Below are 9,589 nucleotides of genomic sequence, written 5' to 3'. Positions count from 1 at the left end.
TGAAGTTGAATCAAGCTAACATGTAACACTTCTCAGACTCCTTGCTTGGCATGTTTAACACTACAATGCATTTGATTACAAGAATTTGAGTTTTCAAGAAGGTTATTAGTCAAGTTCCCAAAACTTGTGTAATCTTCACTCAAATTTGTCCTCCAAACATACTTCTAATTCAAAAAGAAATATATACACAGTGTACATGCATGAATCAACTTGACCCAATCCATTTTGGTGGTAACCTAGGCCTGGATTAGTCAAGTTGTGGCATTTTCCAACTCCAAACCCTTGACAAGGCAGCGAGCACACAAAATGGAAGAAATTTTATTACACCAACTTGCAAAAGAAAAACCAATACAATGGTCACTTGAGGAGCATTGAATAATCAAAATAAACACTTCCCAAAAGGTACAGTATGGACAAGAGTTCTACCGTACGGATTGTTACTCCAAGGAAGAGAAAAATAGTGAAAAAAACCACAATTTCATGCTTTTCTATTAGGATTTCTTTGCTAATACAATCACCAACCCTTTTCAAGGCAAAGGGAGGCCTTTTATAGTTTTTCCAGTTGGTTATCAAGCCCCAGTACGGACATAAGGCTTCCACAACTTCATTTTGCAAGAAAAGTCAAACAAATGACAACTTTGACAATTTTACAAGCCCAAATGACAACATTTCTTGCTCCAAAAGACATTTTTGACAACCTAACCTCATCTACTCATCTAAATAGCTTAGACATGCTTAAAAACACTTATCAAACATGTTTCAATGCTTTGGAAAGCATTAGAAGACCTTTTTGGCAATTTTGCACATTTTTGCCAAAATTGTCAACTCAAACCCTGAAAGGCAAAACTTGACCTCTTGAGCCCAAAATGAGATCAAAACCACTAGACAAGACACACAACAACCTAAAACAACATTAAAAACCTTTCACAAGACATTACAAACATGAAATCATAAATTACTCAAAAAGGAGAGTTTTGCTCAACTGGGTGCTCCTGCACCAAAATGTTTGCCATCATGCATGAGTTGGCAATGTTTAAATAGTACTTGGTGGGTGGAAATTTGTGGTCAAGACAGATCAAATATGTGAAAGAAAAAATAATATTGTAGCAGATGCACATCTAGGAGAACCACACTTTTCTTTGTCAAATATTGTAGCCAATTGGAAGGCTCAACTTATGGTTGAGTATTCCAAGAATACATTTGCATGCAAGCTCGTGGATGACAAGATTCAGGATGACAAATACAAGGTAGTTGACAATATGGTATACTAGAAGGATAGAATATACTTGGTACCAGAACCTAAGATGAAGGGTAAGATTTTGACAATTGTTCATGATACTCCTTTAGCGAGACATCTCAGGCTCTTCAAAATCAATAGGTAGATTAGGAAGAGATTCTCATGGGAGGGTTTCAAGATTGATGTCTTGCAATATGTTAGAGAGTGTATGACTTGTTAGTAGAACAAGCTTGAGCATGCTTTTTCGGCGGGTTTACTTCAATTGTTTTCAATTCCCAAGTAGAAGTGGGAAAGTAAATCGATGGGCAAGTGGCATAATTGTTCTTTAGAGAGGTGTTCATATTACATGGGTTTTTGAAAAACACTATCAAGGATCGAGACAACAAATTTCTCAGTGTGTTTTGGCAAGAGTTGTTCAAATTGGTTGGCATTGAGTTATCCCCAAGTAGATTGTTAATAAGTGGGTGGAAGGATATTTACATAATTATGTAGCAGGGCAGAAAAAGGCCTAGATCAAATGGTTATGTGTGGGAGAGCATTGCTACAACATTGCATATGACATCTTGATAGGCATGTCACCCTTCAAAGCTTTGTATGGGTATGATGCCATGTCTTCTGTAGACTTAGCATTTGATGGCAATAGAGCTCTCAAGGCGAGAAAATTAATGTAGGACAACCAGGATATCCTTAAGTCACTTAAGAAAAATCTACACTATGCTCAAAACCAACAAAATATATATGCAAATAAGCACAAGATTGAGAGGATTTTTGAGGTTGGTGATTTAGTTTTCTTATGCATAGGGCCATACAAGCAGTCTACATTGAAAAGGTGTGGCACTAAAAAGTTGAGTCCTTGATTCTATGGGCCCTACAAGGTTATGAGGAGAGTTGGTGATGTGGCGGATGAGCTAGAGCTGCCTGAAAATAGAAAAAATCATGATGTGTTTCACATATCTTTCCTTAAAAGGGCGAATTGGGCAACACAGTATTCCATCTCTATAACTTCCACCTTTAGATGAGAAAGACACATTGATTTTGGTTCCCTAATGTTATTCTAGATATGAGAGAGCATAGATTGAGAAGCAAAGTGATTGAGTATTTGATCAAATGAAAGGATTTACCTCTTAAGGATGCTATGTGGGAAGGGGAACATATATTGCAACATCAGAATTTACAATTTCTTGAGGGCAAGCAATGTCGAGAAGGGAGGACTGTGATGTCCCCATTTCTCGAGTGATCTCCCAATGAATAATTTAATTATTTAATTAAATATTAAATCATCCTTAACACATTTTGGACATTTATATAATTAATTAATTAATTGAGTTATCGAAATGCTTAATGAAAATATTTTATGATGCCACTAAGGAAGCTTAATTATTTAATAAACATTTCAAAAGGTGGTGGAAATATAAAAAGGTGGCAGAAAGGAAAATAGATGGTCATTCGGAAAATTTGTTATCGGGATTTTGGAGAGCATTGGCTTTCAGGGAGCTTGAGGATAGAGACCCTTGAGTTTTAGTGGATTAAATGAAAACCCAACACCATCAGGAGGCAAATTTATTTCAAGATTCATATTGGATGTCATTGATTGGGTTAAATGATTAGCAAAATTTGTAAAATATTTAAAAGACAAATTTCAGAGTGTTTTTTAGGAAATTTACATAGTACGGAAGTTTGTTTAATGATATCATGGTGTTTATTTGGCAAATATTATCTTGATATCTGGAGATATAATATTATTATATTGAAGTTGATTTATTGTTGGATGTATCATTGGAATTTTTAACTCTGAGATTTATATTCTTGCTATGGCGAAGTTGGTTCAAGATGGGAAAGAATAAAGGTGTGATGATTTATATTATTAGTCGTGAGCCATTACCTGGCGTAAGATAATTCCTTCCAGCATATAGAATTTCCTATGACTTTAAGATTCTTAGCGGCTCTCTATTTTCATTATATTTGGTGTGGATTGCTTTGGACGAGCTTCCATAATGTCTCGCTAGCCATGAATTGTTATTTCTTCTATTGCAATCTTATTCCTTGGGTGAGGTTTAGAGATTATTATTGCAACTTCCATTTTGGCATGAGGTATTCTTTCCATGGTGTGAAGTTATTCAGACATCCAAGTTGTTTGGGTAGTTCTATGTCTTTGGCGTGGCTCTGTTTCTATCAGGCAACATCATTTTCATATGGCACGAGGCTCATATTCCTTTTCAGGGTATCTTTCGCTTTGGCATGTTCTTCATATATGTTGGTGGGTTATAGCAACGTGAGCTTTGAAGTTTATATTCATGTGTGAGGAAATACTCTTGCTTGGCATTCTTCTTCCCTGAGCTATGGAGACTTTATTGCATACGCATGGCCTTGTTCAAAAAGGTTTGTTTTTTTCTATTTATTCTTTGGTTATTAATTGTGGGCATCGTTCCATAGCATTTGGAAGTATAAGGATATTTTGGAATTGCTGTTGAAAGCCACCTAGGGATTCTACATTTTTTATCCTCTATGACTGAGCATAGCAATACCATTTCTTGTTTCAAACATATGAAGCATGTCTGTTGTAAAATGTTTTGAATATTGTGTGTTCATTTATAGTTGTATAAAAGCAATGGAATGTCAAGAAATTGTCTCATCATTATTGTAATGTGGTTTCAAATTTGAATTATTTCAATGCAAATAAAAATGTCAATCAATATTTGATCAAGAAGTTGCATTTACTTTGTTCAAACCCATACCAATATTATTGCAATAAATCTGAAATAGTACATTCAAAAGAAAACTATCAAGCAAATTGTTTGACACAATAACTCAGAGGAAAAGGAAGTGAAAATTTGGGTAAAATCCAAGGTGGGACATTACACATGAGCAAAAAGTTATCATTTACATAGCAATCATGAGCTAGGCCAAGGTGGAGTTTGGCACTTTCATCTCTCCTAGGTAGTGGCAACATATAATTGATCAAGGTTGTCACCCCACTTTCCCTATGTTATGGGCTCTCTTCAATGTTAATATTTATGCTTCTAGTGAAGCATTTAATTTCTTGCATCGGATAGATGAGTTTCTTCCCACTACTTTTTGGATCATGGGGATTTTAATATAATTGTGTTGGCATCTAATATATGATATCATATGCACATTAGATTGGGGCTCTTTGATTCAATGTTGGTCATTGTCATTAGGATTATCTATGGTATACTTAGACAAAGTTGCATTGTATTATTTAAAGGGTTCTTGAACAAATTGACAAGAACATGTTGGTAGGTCAATCTATCTTTTGCACCCCTATGCATTCTCACACATGTAAGAGGGCACTTGCCATAGGTCCCTCTTCCCTAGGTGTCCTCACACGTGTGAAAGGATACTTGTCATATGTCTCTCTTCCCTATGTGTCTTCACACATGTGAAAAAGACACTTTTCATAGGTCCCTCTTTGTCATGCACCCTCTCACACGTGTGAGAGAACTTAATCTACTCCCTTGGATTTGGTCAAAGCAATCTTATCCTTCCATCTCTCCTTGATCCTCCTTAAGAGCATAATGAAATAGTACCAATTATAGATATTTCATCCACCCTAATCTCTCATGAATCTTCAACTCTTGATCTTGAGATCAAAATCTCACCCATCCATCTCCTATCCAAGATATCTATAAATTCAACCTGCTTCAATCCATTTTCATAACACACTCCATTGCAAATTCATGATGTGTAGTTCGAGAGCAATCTATATCCTACATATCATCACCAACATGCCAATAGTAAAAATTAAGAAGATTTTTGGGAGGTCATTAAGAATTCTCAAGGATTTTTGGTTTCTAATATATCTTCTTCTTACTCAAACAAAGGTGTGATGGAAAGCAAGGCATAATATCATTTCATTGCATTTGTTCTTTTTTTTACCTCTTTGTTTTTTATCATATACATTTTGGCATGCACAATGGGACATCACATCCAAAGATCTAATGCATTTTAATTTTTTTCTCACATTGCATTATTTGGTTTGTCACCTCTACTACCTCTCATGTTGCCTCGACATATCTTAATTCTTTTTTTCACTTGAAGTATAGTTTTTGTGTCATAGAAATTTGTCTTGCAACTAAAGTGACAACTTTTTTCTAAAGTGGTGTCTATGTCAAAGATGCCTCTACATCGCAAGCTGGCACTTATGACATAAAGAGTCACCTCTACACTTGAAAAGGAGCTTTTGTCATAAGAAGTTTCCTCTCCACCTAAAGTGGTTCTTCTATTCTAAAGTAAATTACCTATGGCTAAGGTGCTTATATATCCCAAAGTGTTGCCTATATCATAGAGAGTTACCTCTACTACTTGAAGTGACACCCATATAGGTAAACTTGACCAATACAAATTCAATCATGTTCATAATTTCTCTTGGGTTTGAACATTAGAATAACCATCTTTTTAGGCTTCACACTTTATTTGTGTACCTAGTCCTAGAGCTTCTTGTGAAACAATTAACTCTTAGGTTTTATAGGTTAACTTGTCCAAGTTTCATCATTTTTTCTAGTCTTAGTTACACTTAATTTTTAAGGTTATGAATAGTTGTTTACCATGTATTTGAGTAAAGTGGTGTTTATTCTCTCTTGTGTCACATGACAAACTTGAGGATAAAAAACACCACTTGATGTTCTTTCTTTTTTTATTCATCCCAAGAAACATGTTATTTATTATCTGTATAACCACCTTAATCCTAAGAAAATTCACCACAATATCTAGATCCAAGAATAATACAAATAGTGTAGAAGCAACCTATGCTTAAATTGAGGGAGATAAATATTCAACTTGACGGGAGGTTGGATACAACCTCTTCTTTGAGCACTTCCAAAATCATTAGGGTATTTCCCAAAGATCTTAAAAGGAGGACAACAAAATAAATGCACAAGAAGGTCTCTAATTAGGTTGTAAATGGTTAATTTTCCTTGTAAATGTATGCCTTTTGTTTCTTACAACATCATCCACAAATCCTCTATGGATATACAACAATTTATCCAAGGATTTAATAAAGATAATATTATTGAATTTATGTATTGCCTAGCCTGCTAATGTACATGCACCAAAAATGGAAAATTAGACATTAATGTGACTTGGATCGGTTGATGATGTCATCAAAATAGATCAACAACTATCTTTGTGCATACATATTTTGAAATATGCAACCATATATTATCCTAATAATATCAACTACGAGATTTAAATAATTAGAATATCATTATCTTACAATTATTTGAACTCCTAGATAGAGGAACTATGAAGTTTAACTATTTTAATATCACTTCCTTATAATAAATTAAACCTGCAAATGTAATCTACACCAAATCGTCCTTAATTATCCCTTACAAATGCTATAAATCTCACTTACTATCTAAAAATAATTCCTACTCCAATTTCCTTATTATTTTATTCTCTTCAATAAAATGCACGTAAAGAGAATTACATTCTGAATGCAAATTCTTACTCGTATCTTCATTAGAGAGTCGACCATTATTATAATGTATGCAAGTTCAATTTCTTTTTTCATCATAACTATATACACTCTTTTATTACAAATTTTGTCTTTAAGCTCTCCTCCCCAAAATCCCAACCAATCTCTTTTTTCAAAATAATATTTTTACATTTTATATCAAAGCCCAAATAGGTGGTACTACCTTTTTGCTTTAAATGATTTAGTTATTTTAAATAAAAACATTTTGAAATAATTTTAAAACAATTTCTTTTTATAGGATGAGATTAATTTGTCTACTTGACTACAATGTTTCTAATTTGACAAAATTTCCAACTTTTTTTTGCCTCCCTTTTGTTTTTATCCTCTGTCTTTATCCTGTACTTTTTCTTTTGCTCTATTTTTTAAAGAAAAATGATAAAATGATTTAAAAACTTTTCTTTTTAGCTTGAAGAAAGAGTATGCAAATTTCATGCATATCTATTGGCTAGTTTTCATTACACAGACTTTGATTTTAGATTTTTTGAACTAAGAAAATTTAGGCCAACCCTTAGGAAAATAACATTTGGAAAACTATAGATTTGAAGATTTTGACAATTAGGATTTGAAAACATATATGAAAGTTTGTTTCACACAAATTTTTTTTGTTAGAGGCATAAAATATGATAATTTTGAATTGGCTCCAACAAAACCTAAGTGTGTATGCTCTCCCTGTGCACCATCATGCGATCTTGAGTGACCAAAAACACTCAGTATTCATTTCTTTAAGGGGGTTTCTTAGAAATTTCATCACCTTAGAGATAATCTTAATACAAATGGTGTAGTAGGGTATTCAAATTTAAGGGAGAATTAAAAGACTCTCCCATTGGAAGGAAACTTGTTATTTTAGGTCAATCTTGCAAGAAATGTATACTTTGGAAAATGAAGGAGGTCTCTTTAACCAAATCATTAGACTCATCCTTCTATTTCATGAAGTTGGGCCTCATGTACCCTTGTGGTATATTAAGGAAAGCCCTAGCAAACTTGTTCGTTCTAGTTTAAAACATTTTAGTCATGTTTTTCATGGTGCATCAATAAGAGGTTATCCTTGAAAATTTACCATATTTCTAAGTTGATATAGATCTTAATTTTTTTAAGGCATTGGCCTCCATAGTAAGGGGTGTTAAGATGATGACATGATCTCTGCAATCTCTAGCTATCCTTGATTTAGTAGATAGTATATTGATGACCCCATAGAAATTAACACATCTACTCAAATAAATATAGGTTGGTGTTTGTGTTTGGTGTGTTTTATTTTGAAAAATCATGCCCTACTTTTCCTAAATCTAATCAAATTATTTTCAAGCTGCCACTTAAAGAAAAAACATCAAACCTTCTTCCAATTATCCAAAGTCTATCCTCAACCTTTCGGTCCAAACCAAAATCCTAAAATCTAATTCTAAACCAAAGGTTGTCATCCTCCATCATCCTAATCTTCGTGACTATTACTTTATCTTAATCATAATCCCTTTTAATCCTCATCCAATATCCAACCAGTCGACATAATTGTGCAAAATGATAGTTTGAGTCTGAGTATCCATTTGAGTCTGAGGTACTTTTTGCAGAACAACTATTTTTTTGTCCACCTTTGTCCTTGATGTCAAAGGTTGAGAAGTTTGAGAATCTTGTGCTTGAGAAGTTTGGAAGTATATAGTTTTTTTTTCAAAGGGGGATAACTGTTTCAGAAGTATTTTGAACATGTTGTTGGAGAAATTATTTTTTGTTGATGAATGTTGTCATCAATGACAAAGGGGGAGATTGTTAGAATTACTTATCTGAGTTGTCATTGATGTCAAATATGGTGCTCCAAATTGCTTTGGATGTGTTACAAAATAGTGGAATATTGGTATGTATATTGTGTTGCAAAACAATGGAAGATAGGTATGCATGTTGCAGATGGTAGATTCATGTTGCTATCGACGTTGTTGATGTTGTAGTATTTTTTTCTCCAGAATTATGTATTGGAAATATGAGAATATGTGTATATGGATGTGAGAGTTTTAGTGTTGGTTGTGGCATTTGATTCTATGCTCCAAAAATTATTCTTCGGATGTTGTGTATGCAGTGACGAGCAGATTCTTGTGCTCCGGTTATCTCCGATTCTTTTAATTTCTAGTGATACTCGTTTGATAGTTTGTTATCCATGTCTTGAATCTTGCAATGCTGACTTGGATTGTGATTATTGCCCTCGGTCTCATCTATGCTCTATCTTGGTCCAATTTTCCCCCAAATGTTCTACCTTGTGCTCTGGTGATTGTGGCATTCAAATAGCATGTTGTTTTGGCACTTCGAGGATATATTTATTTTGGGCTTGGCAGACATTGAAGGTTGATGTTGTTGATGTTTTGTCCTGGTGATTGCAGAATGTATCTTGACCATTGAAATTTTCCTTTGGAGAAATGATTTAGAGGCCAACCTAATGTACATTTCTCATTGACACACACACATATATGTAGGATCTCTTGATTGTAATATATATCGAAGTAGCAAGTGAATAAGAAAGTATGAGAAGGATCTATTGTGTAGGAGAAGGAAAGCATGAGTGAAGGATAAAGTGATAAACGTCAAAGTAAGAGAGTTGATTTAGCATGAGCATATTAGTGTAGTCAAATAGTGAAACATTTTTGTAGAGGTTCTTAACCGAATCTGCTGCAAATAGTCAGTATATTGTCTAATCTAGTTATCTAGATGGATGTTGGTCTGGATACGCTCTTGGTTGTTGCAGTTGTGTTTTGTGTTGTAGATTGTGTTGAGTACTTTTGGTCTTGTTTGTGGCATTTTTCTTTGTAGTTATCTCTATTCTCTAGCAAGAAGTGTGTCTATCAAAATGGTCCAAGAAGCTTTTGGTTCCCTCCGAA

The sequence above is a fragment of the Cryptomeria japonica genome, chromosome 3 (genome assembly GCF_030272615.1).
Source record: "Cryptomeria japonica chromosome 3, Sugi_1.0, whole genome shotgun sequence".
Taxonomy (NCBI): Eukaryota; Viridiplantae; Streptophyta; class Pinopsida; order Cupressales; family Cupressaceae; genus Cryptomeria; species Cryptomeria japonica.
This window is presented reverse-complemented; position numbering follows the sequence as displayed.